Source organism: Rhinolophus sinicus, unplaced genomic scaffold (genome assembly GCF_057876585.1).
Source record: "Rhinolophus sinicus isolate RSI-liver-muscle unplaced genomic scaffold, RSI-T2T HiC_scaffold_19, whole genome shotgun sequence".
In the NCBI taxonomy this organism is placed as follows: domain Eukaryota; kingdom Metazoa; phylum Chordata; class Mammalia; order Chiroptera; family Rhinolophidae; genus Rhinolophus; species Rhinolophus sinicus.
In genome coordinates this window covers 82,604-100,566 of record NW_028290710.1, presented here as the reverse complement: position 1 = coordinate 100,566, position 17,963 = coordinate 82,604, and the positions used below count along the sequence as shown (strand labels likewise).

Here is a 17,963-nt window from a genome sequence, read left to right as displayed (position 1 = left end):
ACTGGGACCCGGCTCCCGGCACTCCAAGAGCCTGCTCCCGACTTGCCTCCTGAGCGCACGCGCCATGCTGCTGGGCCGCTCGGGTGGCGAGCATGTCTGCCCGAGTGCCTCCGGCCCGCTCCCCGCCTCCTCCGGTCGCCGCTGGTGTGGGCGACGGGCTACTCCTGGCCCGCAGCGAGGCCCCTTCGCGCCCCCCAGTGGCTCCACAGGCCTCTGTCACTTCCCTGACTGTGACATATGTCTGGGCGCCCTGGCATCCTGGGACTCCCCACGCCCGGAATGGCTTTTACCACGCCCCCCTACCCCAACCCCTCTCATCCCCCCCCCAGCCCCACAACCGCACACCCCCCTTGCTGCTGTGCTGTCCCCACCACTCAGGGCCACCGAGGGGGTCGCAGGGTCCTCTCAGTCCCCTCCACCCTAGGGACGTGCAACCCAGGCCCTGGCCCTGGCCGGCCCCACCCACTGGCCCAAAGCCAGGGAGAGCCACCCGCGACCAGGGGGCAGCACCTCCAGACTGCCGCCACCCTTCGTCACACAGCCTTCTGTCTGGGCCCTCGCCCCTCATCAGCGACCGGCGTCCCGCCCGATCACTGGTCACTTCACTGGCTACACATCACCTCTCCTGACCCAGGGTGTTGAGAGAGAGGATGAGAGAAGGCCAGAGACGGAGCAAGAGGTAGGCGGAGAGAGACAGACGGGGACTGTGGGGACAGACTTGCAGAGAGCACTTTCCAGGCTCTGGGCCTCGCGTGGAGGGGTGCTGCGTGGGGGCTGCACGGACATCAGCTGTTACCGCTTGGCCATCAGCTGTTGCCAGTTGGCCATTGGCCACTGGCAGAGCTGCGGTGGCCAAGCTAGGAAGCGCGGATGGTGGACTGCAAATTGCAGAGGGGCGCGGACTGCAGTGGGCCGGCTTGGTGGGTCTGTTGGTTGGCAGAGAATCGGCCGGCAGGTTGGGGATCGGGCGGCTCCGGCTTGCCGTGTCTCCAAGCCAGCTGCCCGTGAGACATGGTGCTATGAGCCCCCTATCCGTGGCTCTGTTGGTGTTCCTTCTTGGCCTCGCCAAATCCTGGGTTCTTGTGCGGGCAGAGGGACTAGAGTCCCCGCAGGACAGGGACCGACAGACAGAACGGGGGGACAGGGGGACCGGGGGACGGGAGGACCGGGGGACAGGGGACCGGGAGACGGGTGTAAGGGGGGGGACAGGGAGAACGGTGGGACTGTAGGAACCCGGGGCGGGGGTACCGGGGGACGGGGTACCAGGAGATGGGGGAAGGGGGGCAGGGGGACAGGGAGACCGTTGGAACTGGGAGAACCGGGGGACGGGGGGTCTGGGAGACGGGGGCATGTGGGACGGGGGGAAGGGGTGACCGGAAGATGGGGGGACGGGAGTACGAGAGGGCCGGGGGGACGGGGGGACTGGGGGATGGGGGGACAAGGGGACCGGGGGACCGGGGGGACAGGGGGACTGGGTACTGGGAGACAGTGGGACCAGGGGACGGGGGGACCGGGAGATGGGGGGACACGGTACCAGGGGAAAGGGAGACCGGGGAATTGGGGGACAGGGAGACTGGGGGACTGGGGGATTGGGGGAATGAGAGGACGGTGGGACTGGCGGACGGTGGGACGGAGGGACCAGGAGACCGGTGGATGGAGGGACAGGAGTACGAGGGTACTGGGGGACGAGGGACATGGGGAGGGGGGGACCGGGAAACGGGGGAACGGGGGACCGTGAGACGGGGGGACCGGGAGATGGGGGACCTGGGGCCGGGGGGACGGGGTGACGGGGGGACCGGGAGACAGAGGGACAGGGGGACTGGAGGGTCGGGGGGACCGGGGGACGGGGGGACCGGGGGACGGGGGGAACGGGGCAACGGAGACGGGGGGGACCGGGGGAACGGCGGATGGGGGTACCAGGGGACCCGCGGACCGGGGGACCGGAGGTTGGGGGGACCGGGGGATAGGGGACCGGGCGACGGGGTGACCAGGGGCATGAATGGACTGGGGGGACGGGGGTACCAGTGGACCGGGAGATGGGGGGACCGGGGGACCGGGGACCGGGGGACGGGGGGACCGGGGGACCGGGGGTTGGGGGACTGGGGGATGAGGGGACCGGGAGATCGGGTACCGGGGAACGGGGCGACTAGGAGACGGGGGACCGCGAGACGGGGGACCGGGGACGGGGTGACCGGGAGATGGGACACCGGGAGACGGGAGACTGTGGGACGGGAGGACCGGAAGACGGGGCGAACGGAGAACTGGGGGATCGGTAGACGGGGGCCAGGGCGATGGGGGAACCGGGGGACTGGGGGACCGGGGGACCAGGGACCGGGGGTTGGGGGTCCAGGGGATGAGGGGACCGGGAGACGGGGGACCTTTTGACCGGGCGACCGGGAGACGGGGGACAGGGAGACGGGGGGATGGGTGTGCGGCCGGACCGGGAGACAGAGGGACAGGGAGATGGGGGGACCGGGGGACCGGGGGAAGGGGGTAACACTGGACGGAGGACCGGGGGACCGGAAGACCGGGCGACCGGGAGACAGGGGACCGGGAGACTGGGGACCGGGAGACGGGGCGACCGGGGAACGGGGGGACCGGTAGAAGGGCGCCTGGGCGCCGGGGGAACCGGGGGACCAGGGGACCAGGAGACGGGGGACCGGGGAACGGGAGACCGGGGGTATGGGGGGACGGGGGGACCAGGCGAAGGAGGGACGGGGGGACGGGGAGACGTTGGGACTGGGGGACCGGGGGACAGGTGGACCGCGAGACGGAGGACCGGGAGACGGGGGAACGGGGGTCGGGGGACCCGGGGAGGGGGGGACCGGGAGACGAGGGAATGGGGGACGGGTGGACCAGGGGCGTGGGGGGACTGGGGGGACGGGGGAGCGGGGGACGGGGGATGGGGCACTGGGGGGACGGGGGCACCGGGGGACGGGTGGACTGGGAGAGGGTGGATGGGGGTACGGGGGAACAGGGGGATCAGGGGACGGGGGGAACAGGGGACGGGGGGGACCGGAATAGGGGGGATGGTGGAACGTGGGGACGGGGGACCCGGGAGACGGGGGACAGGAAGATGGGGAACCGGGGGAACGGAGACAGGGGTGACGGGGAGACGGGGGTACCGGGGGACGGGGGTACTGCGTGGGGCTGCACTGACATCAGCTGTTACCGCTTGGCCTTCAGCTGTTGCCAGTTGGCCATTGGACACCGGCAGAGCTGCGGTGGCCAAGCTAGGAAGCGCGGATGGTGGACTGCAAATTGCAGAGGGGCGCGGACTGCAGTGGGCCGGCTTGGTGGGTCTGTTGGTTGGCAGAGAATCGGCCAGCACGTGGGGGATCGGGCGGCTCCGGTTTGCCGTGTCTCCAAGCCAGCCGCCCGTGAGACATGGTGCTATGAGCCCCCTATCCGTGGCTCTGTTGGTGTTCCTTCTTGGCCTCGCCAAATCCTGCGTTCTTGTGCGGGCAGAGGGACTAGAGTCCCCGCAGGACAGGGACAGACAGACAGAACGGGAGGAGGAGTAAGAGGGAGCGAGATGGAAATATACACGTATATGTACATGTATGTGTCTAGACATACAGAGAGACATGGACAGAGACAGAGAAAGAGGGGGCAGGCACGCGGGGAGAGAGCTCCTGAGCCAGAGCCAGAACCCAACAGGCACGTCACAGAGCCAGACAGACATGGGGTGGGGGAGGGTGGGAGGGACGCACATTCGGGCACACGGACTGGGACAGACGCACTGAGGCTGTGTTGAAGTGGTGGCTTCTCCACCGGAGTGTGGTCGTGCCCGGGGCTGGGCTCCGCCAAGGAGGCATTGCCCTGGCGTTGGCAGTCACCATTGAAGCCCCCGGGGCGGGCCGCCAGGGTCTCCGGAGGGCCAGTGGGCTCTGAGCCCCGCCCAGGGACCCGCCCGCGGGAGGAGAGTGGCAGCCCCCAGGCACCCTGGTTGTGAGGATTGTGTGCCTGCGTGCCTGCTCTTCCCTTGTGGCGGTCTCCCCTGGAGTCGATGGCGCGTGGTGTGTTGGGGTGCTGCTCCCGCCGTCCCCTGGTTTGTCCCGGCTCTTTGTGCCCTTTGTGTCGGGGACACCGTGGCCGGCGGGAAGGGAGGGCTCCTGGCTCTTGTGGGAGACGGGAGGGGACGCGCGGGGGTGTGGGGAGAGGTGCCTGCCCGCGGAGACAGAAGACTCCGGTGGGGCGGGGCGGGAGGGCGTCCCGTTTGCCCGAGGACACGCCGATCCTGTGTCTCGGGGCCCAGGGGCAGGCGCAGGGATGGGCGTCCCCTGGGCTCGGGCCGAGGTGCAAAGGACCGGCACGTCCTGGGATGGAGAGAGCCTGGTGGAAGCCTGCGCCGGCAGGCAGCCCTGGGCTTGGGCGTTGGGGGTTGCGGCGGCGGCAGGGTCGGGGAGCGAGAGGGAGCCCTGCGATGGTGGCGGCGGCGGCGGCGACCTAGACGCGGCTGACTGCTGCAGGCTGACGGCCTGCCTCGGCGAAGAGCACTAAGAAGAGGGAGAGGGGGGGAGCCCTGGCCGACAGGCCTGGTGTGCGGCCGGGGATGCGAGCTTGTAGTGCTGGGCGGCTGTCCCTCCTCTGGCCAGGGGGACCTTCGGCTGGCTGGGCGGCTGCAGGGGTTGCAGAGGGGCAAGGGGCGGCAGGGATTCGGAGGGAGGCACGCCGGGGCGGCGGCGCAAAAGGAGAGGCGAGCAAAAGCCTACAGGTATTCCCAGGCGGTCTCCCATGCAAGTACTAACCAGGCCCCTCCCTGCTTAGCTCCCGAGATCAGAGGAGATCGGGCGCGTTCAGGGTGGTATGGCCGTAGACGCTGGGACCCGGCTCCCGCGCCCCAAGAGCCTGCTCCCGGCCTGTCTCGTGAGCGCCCGCCATGCAGATGAGCCGCTCCGGTGGCGAGCATCGACCCGCGGGCCGGCTCTGCCAGCACCGCGTCCCCCCCCAGTCCGGCTCCCCGCCTCTTCCTAATGCCCCTGGCGTGGGCGGCGGGCTACTCCTGGCCGACAGCGAGGCCCCTTCGCGCCACCCGGGGCTCCATGGGACACTGCCACTTCCCTGATGGTGCCAGAAGTCCTGGAACTCTGGCATCCTGGGACTCCCCGCACCCAGACCGGCATACAACCCGCCCCCCTACCGCCACCAGGTTTACCCCCAACCGCAGCCCCAAGGCTGGTGGAGGCCTGCACCAGCAGGCAACCCTGGGCCTGGGAGTTGTGGGAGGACCCCGCGGCGGCGGCGGGGGCGGCTGCGGCGGCGGCGGCGGCGGCGGCGGCGGCGGCGGCGGCGGCGGCGGCGGAGGCAGGGGAGGGTGGCGAGGTAGGCGATGGCAACCGCGTGGATGGCGCCAGGGCGGCGATGGCGGCGGCGACAATGGGGGCTTTGACGGTGGGCGCTGGGACACGGGGGCCGATGGCGGCGGCGGTGGCGGCGGGGGCTGGGGAGGGCGTGAGGGCGGTGCTGGCGGCGGAGGCCGGGAGAGCAGAGGCGGGAGACTGAGCGAGTATGGCCTTGGTGGCGGCGGGGGCTGGGGCGGGGGCGGGGAAGATGGCGGTGCTGGAGGCGGGGAGAGCAGAGGAGGGAATTGAGGGAGTGCGGCAATGGCGGCAGCGGGGGCGGGGGAGGGCGTGAGGGCGGTGCTGGCGGCGGAGGCCGGGAGAGCAGAGGCCGGAGACTGAGGGAGTATGGCGATGGCGGCTGCGGGGGTCTGGGGCGGGGGCGGGGGAGATGGCGGTGCTGGAGGCGGGGAGAGCGGAGGAGGGAATTGAGGGAGTACGGATATGGCGGCGGCGGGGGCGGGGGTGGGGGAGAGGGCAGCACTGGTGGCGGAGATGGGGAGCGCGGTGCTGGCGGCCGAGGTGGGGAGAGCACAGGAGGGAGATTGAGGGAGTTTGGCGGTGGCGGCGGCGGGGGCGGGGACAGGGGCGGGGGCGAGGGCAGCGCTGGCGGGGGTGGGGGGGGGTGTGGGGAGCCCGGTGGTGGCGGTGGCTTTGGCGCAGGCGGCGGTGGCGGCGACCGCGCGTCGGCGAAGGATTCGCGATGACGGCCTGCGGGACCGAAGAGGACTGAGAGGAGGGTGTGGGGGGGGAGCCCTGGCCCACGGGCCTGGTGTGCGGCCGGGGCTGCCAGCTTGTAGTGCCGGGCGGCTGACGCTCTGCTGGTCAGGGGGACCTGCGGCTGGCTGGGAGGCTGCAGAGGGGCAAGGGGCGGCAGGGGTTCGGAGGGAGCCACGCCGGAGCGGCGATGCAAAAGGAGACGCTAGCAAAAGCCAACAGGTATTCCCAGGCGGTCTCCCATCCAAGTACTAACCAGGACAGACCCTGCTTCGCTTCCGAGATCAGACGAGATCTGCTGCGTTCAGGGTGGTATGGCCTTAGGCACTGGGACCCGGCTCCCGGCACTCCAAGAGCCTGCTCCCGACTTGCCTCCTGAGCGCACGCGCCATGCTGCTGGGCCGCTCGGGTGGCGAGCATGTCTGCCCGAGTGCCTCCCGCCCGCTCCCCGCCTCCTCCGGTCGCCGCTGGTGTGGGCGACGGGCTACTCCTGGCCCGCAGCGAGGCCCCTTCGCGCCCCCCAGTGGCTCCACAGGCCTCTGTCACTTCCCTGACTGTGACATATGTCTGGGCGCCCTGGCATCCTGGGACTCCCCACGCCCGGAATGGCTTTTACCACGCCCCCTACCCCAACCCCTCTCATCCCCCCCCCCAGCCCCACAACCGCACACCCCCCTTGCTGCTGTGCTGTCCCCACCACTCAGGGCCACCGAGGGGGTCGCAGGGTCCTCTCAGTCCCCTCCACCCTAGGGACGTGCAACCCAGACCCTGGCCCTGGCCGGCCCCACCCACTGGCCCAAAGCCAGGGAGAGCCACCCGCGACCAGGGGGCAGCACCTCCAGACTGCCGCCACCCTTCGTCACACAGCCTTCTGTCTGGGCCCTCGCCCCTCATCAGCGACCGGCGTCCCGCCCGATCACTGGTCACTTCACTGGCTACACATCACCTCTCCTGACCCAGGGTGTTGAGAGAGAGGATGAGAGAAGGCCAGAGACGGAGCAAGAGGTAGGCGGAGAGAGACAGACGGGGACTGTGGGGACAGACTTGCAGAGAGCACTTTCCAGGCTCTGGGCCTCGCGTGGAGGGGTGCTGCGTGGGGGCTGCACGGACATCAGCTGTTACCGCTTGGCCATCAGCTGTTGCCAGTTGGCCATTGGCCACTGGCAGAGCTGCGGTGGCCAAGCTAGGAAGCGCGGATGGTGGACTGCAAATTGCAGAGGGGCGCGGACTGCAGTGGGCCGGCTTGGTGGGTCTGTTGGTTGGCAGAGAATCGGCCGGCAGGTTGGGGATCGGGCGGCTCCGGCTTGCCGTGTCTCCAAGCCAGCTGCCCGTGAGACATGGTGCTATGAGCCCCCTATCCGTGGCTCTGTTGGTGTTCCTTCTTGGCCTCGCCAAATCCTGGGTTCTTGTGCGGGCAGAGGGACTAGAGTCCCCGCAGGACAGGGACCGACAGACAGAACGGGGGGACAGGGGGACCGGGGGACGGGAGGACCGGGGGACAGGGGACCGGGAGACGGGTGTAAGGGGGGGGACAGGGAGAACGGTGGGACTGTAGGAACCCGGGGCGGGGGTACCGGGGGACGGGGTACCAGGAGATGGGGGAAGGGGGGCAGGGGGACAGGGAGACCGTTGGAACTGGGAGAACCGGGGGACGGGGGGTCTGGGAGACGGGGGCATGTGGGACGGGGGGAAGGGGTGACCGGAAGATGGGGGGACGGGAGTACGAGAGGGCCGGGGGGACGGGGGGACTGGGGGATGGGGGGACAAGGGGACCGGGGGACCGGGGGGACAGGGGGACTGGGTACTGGGAGACAGTGGGACCAGGGGACGGGGGGACCGGGAGATGGGGGGACACGGTACCAGGGGAAAGGGAGACCGGGGAATTGGGGGACAGGGAGACTGGGGGACTGGGGGATTGGGGGAATGAGAGGACGGTGGGACTGGCGGACGGTGGGACGGAGGGACCAGGAGACCGGTGGATGGAGGGACAGGAGTACGAGGGTACTGGGGGACGAGGGACATGGGGAGGGGGGGACCGGGAAACGGGGGAACGGGGGACCGTGAGACGGGGGGACCGGGAGATGGGGGACCTGGGGCCGGGGGGACGGGGTGACGGGGGGACCGGGAGACAGAGGGACAGGGGGACTGGAGGGTCGGGGGGACCGGGGGACGGGGGGACCGGGGGACGGGGGGACCGGGGCAACGGAGACGGGGGGGACCGGGGGAACGGCGGATGGGGGGACCAGGGGACCCGCGGACCGGGGGACCGGAGGTTGGGGGGACCGGGGGATAGGGGACCGGGCGACGGGGTGACCAGGGGCATGAATGGACTGGGGGGAAGGGGGTACCAGTGGACCGGGAGATGGGGGGACCGGGGGACCGGGGACCGTGGGACAGGGGGTTGGGGGACTGGGGAATGAGGGGACCGGGAGATCGGGTACCGGGGAACGGGTCGACTAGGAGACGGGGGACCGCGAGACGGGGGACCGGGGACGGGGTGACCGGGAGATGGGACACCGGGAGACGGGAGACTGTGGGACGGGAGGACCGGAAGACGGGGCGAACGGAGAACTGGGGGATCGGTAGACGGGGGCCAGGGCGATGGGGGAACCGGGGGACTGGGGGACCGGGGGACCAGGGACCGGGGGTTGGGGGTCCAGGGGATGAGGGGACCGGGAGACGGGGGACCTGGGGACCGGGCGACCGGGAGACGGGGGACCGGGAGACGGGGGGATGGGTGTGCGGCCGGACCGGGAGACAGAGGGACAGGGAGATGGGGGGACCGGGGGACCGGGGGAAGGGGGTAACACTGGACGGAGGACCGGGGGACCGGAAGACCGGGCGACCGGGAGACAGGGGACCGGGAGACTGGGGACCGGGAGACGGGGCGACCGGGGAACGGGGGGACCGGTAGAAGGGCGCCTGGGCGCCGGGGGAACCGGGGGACCGGGGGACCAGGAGACGGGGGACCGGGGAATGGGAGACCGGGGGTATGGGGGGACGGGGGGACGGGGAGACGTTGGGACTGGGGGACCGGGGGACAGGTGGACCGCGAGACGGAGGACCGGGAGACGGGGGAACGGGGGTCGGGGGACCCGGGGAGGGGGGGACCGGGAGACGAGGGAATGGGGGACGGGTGGACCAGGGGCGTGGGGGGACTGGGGGGACGGGGGAGCGGGGGACGGGGGATGGGGCACTGGGGGGACGGGGGCACCGGGGGACGGGTGGACTGGGAGAGGGTGGATGGGGGTACGGGGGAACAGGGGGATCAGGGGACGGGGGGAACAGGGGACGGGGGGGACCGGAATAGGGGGGATGGTGGAACGTGGGGACGGGGGACCCGGGAGACGGGGGACAGGAAGACGGGGAACCGGGGGAACGGAGACAGGGGTGACGGGGAGACGGGGGTACCGGGGGACGGGGGTACTGCGTGGGGCTGCACTGACATCAGCTGTTACCGCTTGGCCTTCAGCTGTTGCCAGTTGGCCATTGGACACCGGCAGAGCTGCGGTGGCCAAGCTAGGAAGCGCGGATGGTGGACTGCAAATTGCAGAGGGGCGCGGACTGCAGTGGGCCGGCTTGGTGGGTCTGTTGGTTGGCAGAGAATCGGCCAGCAGGTGGGGGATCGGGCGGCTCCGGCTTGCCGTGTCTCCAAGCCAGCCGCCCGTGAGACATGGTGCTATGAGCCCCCTATCCGTGGCTCTGTGGGTGTTCCTTCTTGGCCTCGCCAAATCCTGCGTTCTTGTGCGGGCAGAGGGACTAGAGTCCCCGCAGGACAGGGACAGACAGACAGAACGGGAGGAGGAGTAAGAGGGAGCGAGATGGAAATATACACGTATATGTACATGTATGTGTCTAGACATACAGAGAGACATGGACAGAGACAGAGAAAGAGGGGGCAGGCACGCGGGGAGAGAGCTCCTGAGCCAGAGCCAGAACCCAACAGGCACGTCACAGAGCCAGACAGACATGGGGTGGGGGAGGGTGGGAGGGACGCACATTCGGGCACACGGACTGGGACAGACGCACTGAGGCTGTGTTGAAGTGGTGGCTTCTCCACCGGAGTGTGGTCGTGCCCGGGGCTGGGCTCCGCCAAGGAGGCATTGCCCTGGCGTTGGCAGTCACCATTGAAGCCCCCGGGGCGGGCCGCCAGGGTCTCCGGAGGGCCAGTGGGCTCTGAGCCCCGCCCAGGGACCCGCCCGCGGGAGGAGAGTGGCAGCCCCCAGGCACCCTGGTTGTGAGGATTGTGTGCCTGCGTGCCTGCTCTTCCCTTGTGGCGGTCTCCCCTGGAGTCGATGGCGCGTGGTGTGTTGGGGTGCTGCTCCCGCCGTCCCCTGGTTTGTCCCGGCTCTTTGTGCCCTTTGTGTCGGGGACACCGTGGCCGGCGGGAAGGGAGGGCTCCTGGCTCTTGTGGGAGACGGGAGGGGACGCGCGGGGGTGTGGGGAGAGGTGCCTGCCCGCGGAGACAGAAGACTCCGGTGGGGCGGGGCGGGTGGGCGTCCCGTTTGCCCGAGGACACGCCGATCCTGTGTCTCGGGGCCCAGGGGCAGGCGCAGGGATGGGCGTCCCCTGGGCTCGGGCCGAGGTGCAAAGGACCGGCACGTCCTGGGATGGAGAGAGCCTGGTGGAAGCCTGCGCCGGCAGGCAGCCCTGGGCTTGGGCGTTGGGGGTTGCGGCGGCGGCAGGGTCGGGGAGCGAGAGGGAGCCCTGCGATGGCGGTGGCGGCGGCGGCGGCGACCTAGACGCGGCTGACTGCTGCAGGCTGACGGCCTGCCTCGGCGAAGAGCACTAAGAAGAGGGAGAGGGGGGGAGCCCTGGCCGACAGGCCTGGTGTGCGGCCGGGGATGCGAGCTTGTAGTGCTGGGCGGCTGTCCCTCCTCTGGCCAGGGGGACCTTCGGCTGGCTGGGCGGCTGCAGGGGTTGCAGAGGGGCAAGGGGCGGCAGGGATTCGGAGGGAGGCACGCCGGGGCGGCGGCGCAAAAGGAGAGGCGAGCAAAAGCCTACAGGTATTCCCAGGCGGTCTCCCATGCAAGTACTAACCAGGCCCCTCCCTGCTTAGCTCCCGAGATCAGAGGAGATCGGGCGCGTTCAGGGTGGTATGGCCGTAGACGCTGGGACCCGGCTCCCGCGCCCCAAGAGCCTGCTCCCGGCCTGTCTCGTGAGCGCCCGCCATGCAGATGAGCCGCTCCGGTGGCGAGCATCGACCCGCGGGCCGGCTCTGCCAGCACCGCGTCCCCCCCCAGTCCGGCTCCCCGCCTCTTCCTAATGCCCCTGGCGTGGGCGGCGGGCTACTCCTGGCCGACAGCGAGGCCCCTTCGCGCCACCCGGGGCTCCATGGGACACTGCCACTTCCCTGATGGTGCCAGAAGTCCTGGAACTCTGGCATCCTGGGACTCCCCGCACCCAGACCGGCATACAACCCGCCCCCCTACCGCCACCAGGTTTACCCCCAACCGCAGCCCCAAGGCTGGTGGAGGCCTGCACCAGCAGGCAACCCTGGGCCTGGGAGTTGTGGGAGGACCCCGCGGCGGCGGCGGGGGCGGCTGCGGCGGCGGCGGCGGCGGCGGCGGCGGCGGAGGCAGGGGAGGGTGGCGAGGTAGGCGATGGCAACCGCGTGGATGGCGCCAGGGCGGCGATGGCGGCGGCGACAATGGGGGCTTTGACGGTGGGCGCTGGGACACGGGGGCCGATGGCGGCGGCGGTGGCGGCGGGGGCTGGGGAGGGCGTGAGGGCGGTGCTGGCGGCGGAGGCCGGGAGAGCAGAGGCGGGAGACTGAGCGAGTATGGCCTTGGTGGCGGCGGGGGCTGGGGCGGGGGCGGGGAAGATGGCGGTGCTGGAGGCGGGGAGAGCAGAGGAGGGAATTGAGGGAGTGCGGCAATGGCGGCAGCGGGGGCGGGGAAGGGCGTGAGGGCGGTGCTGGCGGCGGAGGCCGGGAGAGCAGAGGCGGGAGACTGAGCGAGTATGGCCTTGGTGGCGGCGGGGGCTGGGGCGGGGGCGGGGAAGATGGCGGTGCTGGAGGCGGGGAGAGCGGAGGAGGGAATTGAGGGAGTACGGATATGGCGGCGGCGGGGGCGGGGGTGGGGGAGAGGGCAGCACTGGTGGCGGAGATGGGGAGCGCGGTGCTGGCGGCCGAGGTGGGGAGAGCACAGGAGGGAGATTGAGGGAGTTTGGCGGTGGCGGCGGCGGGGGCGGGGACAGGGGCGGGGGCGAGGGCAGCGCTGGCGGGGGTGGGGGGGGGTGTGGGGAGCCCGGTGGTGGCGGTGGCTTTGGCGCAGGCGGCGGTGGCGGCGACCGCGCGTCGGCGAAGGATTCGCGATGACGGCCTGCGGGACCGAAGAGGACTGAGAGGAGGGTGTGGGGGGGGAGCCCTGGCCCACGGGCCTGGTGTGCGGCCGGGGCTGCCAGCTTGTAGTGCCGGGCGGCTGACGCTCTGCTGGTCAGGGGGACCTGCGGCTGGCTGGGAGGCTGCAGAGGGGCAAGGGGCGGCAGGGGTTCGGAGGGAGCCACGCCGGAGCGGCGATGCAAAAGGAGACGCTAGCAAAAGCCAACAGGTATTCCCAGGCGGTCTCCCATCCAAGTACTAACCAGGACAGACCCTGCTTCGCTTCCGAGATCAGACGAGATCTGCTGCGTTCAGGGTGGTATGGCCTTAGGCACTGGGACCCGGCTCCCGGCACTCCAAGAGCCTGCTCCCGACTTGCCTCCTGAGCGCACGCGCCATGCTGCTGGGCCGCTCGGGTGGCGAGCATGTCTGCCCGAGTGCCTCCCGCCCGCTCCCCGCCTCCTCCGGTCGCCGCTGGTGTGGGCGACGGGCTACTCCTGGCCCGCAGCGAGGCCCCTTCGCGCCCCCCAGTGGCTCCACAGGCCTCTGTCACTTCCCTGACTGTGACATATGTCTGGGCGCCCTGGCATCCTGGGACTCCCCACGCCCGGAATGGCTTTTACCACGCCCCCCTACCCCAACCCCTCTCATCCCCCCCCCCAGCCCCACAACCGCACACCCCCCTTGCTGCTGTGCTGTCCCCACCACTCAGGGCCACCGAGGGGGTCGCAGGGTCCTCTCAGTCCCCTCCACCCTAGGGACGTGCAACCCAGACCCTGGCCCTGGCCGGCCCCACCCACTGGCCCAAAGCCAGGGAGAGCCACCCGCGACCAGGGGGCAGCACCTCCAGACTGCCGCCACCCTTCGTCACACAGCCTTCTGTCTGGGCCCTCGCCCCTCATCAGCGACCGGCGTCCCGCCCGATCACTGGTCACTTCACTGGCTACACATCACCTCTCCTGACCCAGGGTGTTGAGAGAGAGGATGAGAGAAGGCCAGAGACGGAGCAAGAGGTAGGCGGAGAGAGACAGACGGGGACTGTGGGGACAGACTTGCAGAGAGCACTTTCCAGGCTCTGGGCCTCGCGTGGAGGGGTGCTGCGTGGGGGCTGCACGGACATCAGCTGTTACCGCTTGGCCATCAGCTGTTGCCAGTTGGCCATTGGCCACTGGCAGAGCTGCGGTGGCCAAGCTAGGAAGCGCGGATGGTGGACTGCAAATTGCAGAGGGGCGCGGACTGCAGTGGGCCGGCTTGGTGGGTCTGTTGGTTGGCAGAGAATCGGCCGGCAGGTTGGGGATCGGGCGGCTCCGGCTTGCCGTGTCTCCAAGCCAGCTGCCCGTGAGACATGGTGCTATGAGCCCCCTATCCGTGGCTCTGTTGGTGTTCCTTCTTGGCCTCGCCAAATCCTGGGTTCTTGTGCGGGCAGAGGGACTAGAGTCCCCGCAGGACAGGGACCGACAGACAGAACGGGGGGACAGGGGGACCGGGGGACGGGAGGACCGGGGGACAGGGGACCGGGAGACGGGTGTAAGGGGGGGGACAGGGAGAACGGTGGGACTGTAGGAACCCGGGGCGGGGGTACCGGGGGACGGGGTACCAGGAGATGGGGGAAGGGGGGCAGGGGGACAGGGAGACCGTTGGAACTGGGAGAACCGGGGGACGGGGGGTCTGGGAGACGGGGGCATGTGGGACGGGGGGAAGGGGTGACCGGAAGATGGGGGGACGGGAGTACGAGAGGGCCGGGGAGACGGGGGGACTGGGGGATGGGGGGACAAGGGGACCGGGGGACCGGGGGGACAGGGGGACTGGGTACTGGGAGACAGTGGGACCAGGGGACGGGGGGACCGGGAGATGGGGGGACACGGTACCAGGGGAAAGGGAGACCGGGGAATTGGGGGACAGGGAGACTGGGGGACTGGGGGATTGGGGGAATGAGAGGACGGTGGGACTGGCGGACGGTGGGACGGAGGGACCAGGAGACCGGTGGATGGAGGGACAGGAGTACGAGGGTACTGGGGGACGAGGGACATGGGGAGGGGGGGACCGGGAAACGGGGGAACGGGGGACCGTGAGACGGGGGGACCGGGAGATGGGGGACCTGGGGCCGGGGGGACGGGGTGACGGGGGGACCGGGAGACAGAGGGACAGGGGGACTGGAGGGTCGGGGGGACCGGGGGACGGGGGGACCGGGGGACGGGGGGACCGGGGCAACGGAGACGGGGGGGACCGGGGGAACGGCGGATGGGGGGACCAGGGGACCCGCGGACCGGGGGACCGGAGGTTGGGGGGACCGGGGGATAGGGGACCGGGCGACGGGGTGACCAGGGGCATGAATGGACTGGGGGGAAGGGGGTACCAGTGGACCGGGAGATGGGGGGACCGGGGGACCGGGGACCGTGGGACGGGGGGACCGGGGGACCGGGGGTTGGGGGACTGGGGGATGAGGGGACCGGGAGATCGGGTACCGGGGAACGGGTCGACTAGGAGACGGGGGACCGCGAGACGGGGGACCGGGGACGGGGTGACCGGGAGATGGGACACCGGGAGACGGGAGACTGTGGGACGGGAGGACCGGAAGACGGGGCGAACGGAGAACTGGGGGATCGGTAGACGGGGGCCAGGGCGATGGGGGAACCGGGGGACTGGGGGACCGGGGGACCAGGGACCGGGGGTTGGGGGTCCAGGGGATGAGGGGACCGGGAGACGGGGGACCTGGGGACCGGGCGACCGGGAGACGGGGGACCGGGAGACGGGGGGATGGGTGTGCGGCCGGACCGGGAGACAGAGGGACAGGGAGATGGGGGGACCGGGGGACCGGGGGAAGGGGGTAACACTGGACGGAGGACCGGGGGACCGGAAGACCGGGCGACCGGGAGACAGGGGACCGGGAGACTGGGGACCGGGAGACGGGGCGACCGGGGAACGGGGGGACCGGTAGAAGGGCGCCTGGGCGCCGGGGGAACCGGGGGACCGGGGGACCAGGAGACGGGGGACCGGGGAATGGGAGACCGGGGGTATGGGGGGACGGGGGGACCAGGCGAAGGAGGGACGGGGGGACGGGGAGACGTTGGGACTGGGGGACCGGGGGACAGGTGGACCGCGAGACGGAGGACCGGGAGACGGGGGAACGGGGGTCGGGGGACCCGGGGAGGGGGGGACCGGGAGACGAGGGAATGGGGGACGGGTGGACCAGGGGCGTGGGGGGACTGGGGGGACGGGGGAGCGGGGGACGGGGGATGGGGCACTGGGGGGACGGGGGCACCGGGGGACGGGTGGACTGGGAGAGGGTGGATGGGGGTACGGGGGAACAGGGGGATCAGGGGACGGGGGGAACAGGGGACGGGGGAGACCGGAATAGGGGGGATGGTGGAACGTGGGGACGGGGGACCCGGGAGACGGGGGACAGGAAGACGGGGAACCGGGGGAACGGAGACAGGGGTGACGGGGAGACGGGGGTACCGGGGGACGGGGGTACTGCGTGGGGCTGCACTGACATCAGCTGTTACCGCTTGGCCTTCAGCTGTTGCCAGTTGGCCATTGGACACCGGCAGAGCTGCGGTGGCCAAGCTAGGAAGCGCGGATGGTGGACTGCAAATTGCAGAGGGGCGCGGACTGCAGTGGGCCGGCTTGGTGGGTCTGTTGGTTGGCAGAGAATCGGCCAGCAGGTGGGGGATCGGGCGGCTCCGGCTTGCCGTGTCTCCAAGCCAGCCGCCCGTGAGACATGGTGCTATGAGCCCCCTATCCGTGGCTCTGTGGGTGTTCCTTCTTGGCCTCGCCAAATCCTGCGTTCTTGTGCGGGCAGAGGGACTAGAGTCCCCGCAGGACAGGGACAGACAGACAGAACGGGAGGAGGAGTAAGAGGGAGCGAGATGGAAATATACACGTATATGTACATGTATGTGTCTAGACATACAGAGAGACATGGACAGAGACAGAGAAAGAGGGGGCAGGCACGCGGGGAGAGAGCTCCTGAGCCAGAGCCAGAACCCAACAGGCACGTCACAGAGCCAGACAGACATGGGGTGGGGGAGGGTGGGAGGGACGCACATTCGGGCACACGGACTGGGACAGACGCACTGAGGCTGTGTTGAAGTGGTGGCTTCTCCACCGGAGTGTGGTCGTGCCCGGGGCTGGGCTCCGCCAAGGAGGCATTGCCCTGGCGTTGGCAGTCACCATTGAAGCCCCCGGGGCGGGCCGCCAGGGTCTCCGGAGGGCCAGTGGGCTCTGAGCCCCGCCCAGGGACCCGCCCGCGGGAGGAGAGTGGCAGCCCCCAGGCACCCTGGTTGTGAGGATTGTGTGCCTGCGTGCCTGCTCTTCCCTTGTGGCGGTCTCCCCTGGAGTCGATGGCGCGTGGTGTGTTGGGGTGCTGCTCCCGCCGTCCCCTGGTTTGTCCCGGCTCTTTGTGCCCTTTGTGTCGGGGACACCGTGGCCGGCGGGAAGGGAGGGCTCCTGGCTCTTGTGGGAGACGGGAGGGGACGCGCGGGGGTGTGGGGAGAGGTGCCTGCCCGCGGAGACAGAAGACTCCGGTGGGGCGGGGCGGGTGGGCGTCCCGTTTGCCCGAGGACACGCCGATCCTGTGTCTCGGGGCCCAGGGGCAGGCGCAGGGATGGGCGTCCCCTGGGCTCGGGCCGAGGTGCAAAGGACCGGCACGTCCTGGGATGGAGAGAGCCTGGTGGAAGCCTGCGCCGGCAGGCAGCCCTGGGCTTGGGCGTTGGGGGTTGCGGCGGCGGCAGGGTCGGGGAGCGAGAGGGAGCCCTGCGATGGCGGTGGCGGCGGCGGCGACCTAGACGCGGCTGACTGCTGCAGGCTGACGGCCTGCCTCGGCGAAGAGCACTAAGAAGAGGGAGAGGGGGGGAGCCCTGGCCGACAGGCCTGGTGTGCGGCCGGGGATGCGAGCTTGTAGTGCTGGGCGGCTGTCCCTCCTCTGGCCAGGGGGACCTTCGGCTGGCTGGGCGGCTGCAGGGGTTGCAGAGGGGCAAGGGGCGGCAGGGATTCGGAGGGAGGCACGCCGGGGCGGCGGCGCAAAAGGAGAGGCGAGCAAAAGCCTACAGGTATTCCCAGGCGGTCTCCCATGCAAGTACTAACCAGGCCCCTCCCTGCTTAGCTCCCGAGATCAGAGGAGATCGGGCGCGTTCAGGGTGGTATGGCCGTAGACGCTGGGACCCGGCTCCCGCGCCCCAAGAGCCTGCTCCCGGCCTGTCTCGTGAGCGCCCGCCATGCAGATGAGCCGCTCCGGTGGCGAGCATCGACCCGCGGGCCGGCTCTGCCAGCACCGCGTCCCCCCCCAGTCCGGCTCCCCGCCTCTTCCTAATGCCCCTGGCGTGGGCGGCGGGCTACTCCTGGCCGACAGCGAGGCCCCTTCGCGCCACCCGGGGCTCCATGGGACACTGCCACTTCCCTGATGGTGCCAGAAGTCGTGGAACTCTGGCATCCTGGGACTCCCCGCACCCAGACCGGCATACAACCCGCCCCCCTACCGCCACCAGGTTTACCCCCAACCGCAGCCCCAAGGCTGGTGGAGGCCTGCACCAGCAGGCAACCCTGGGCCTGGGAGTTGTGGGAGGACCCCGCGGCGGCGGCGG

General features: G+C 70.8%; 5 pseudogenes; all 5 read right to left on the bottom strand.

Moving 5' to 3' along the window:
* Positions 1–4,701: 4,701 nt before the first annotated feature.
* On the bottom strand, positions 4,702–4,821 carry LOC148754377 (5S ribosomal RNA; annotated as a pseudogene).
* Positions 4,822–6,265: 1,444 nt separating this feature from the next.
* LOC148754376 (5S ribosomal RNA) lies at positions 6,266–6,385 on the bottom strand (annotated as a pseudogene).
* A 4,664-nt stretch (positions 6,386–11,049) lies between these two features.
* Positions 11,050–11,169, bottom strand: LOC148754375 (5S ribosomal RNA; annotated as a pseudogene).
* Positions 11,170–12,594: 1,425 nt separating this feature from the next.
* On the bottom strand, positions 12,595–12,714 carry LOC148754374 (5S ribosomal RNA; annotated as a pseudogene).
* Positions 12,715–17,416: 4,702 nt separating this feature from the next.
* LOC148754373 (5S ribosomal RNA) lies at positions 17,417–17,536 on the bottom strand (annotated as a pseudogene).
* Positions 17,537–17,963: the final 427 nt, after the last annotated feature.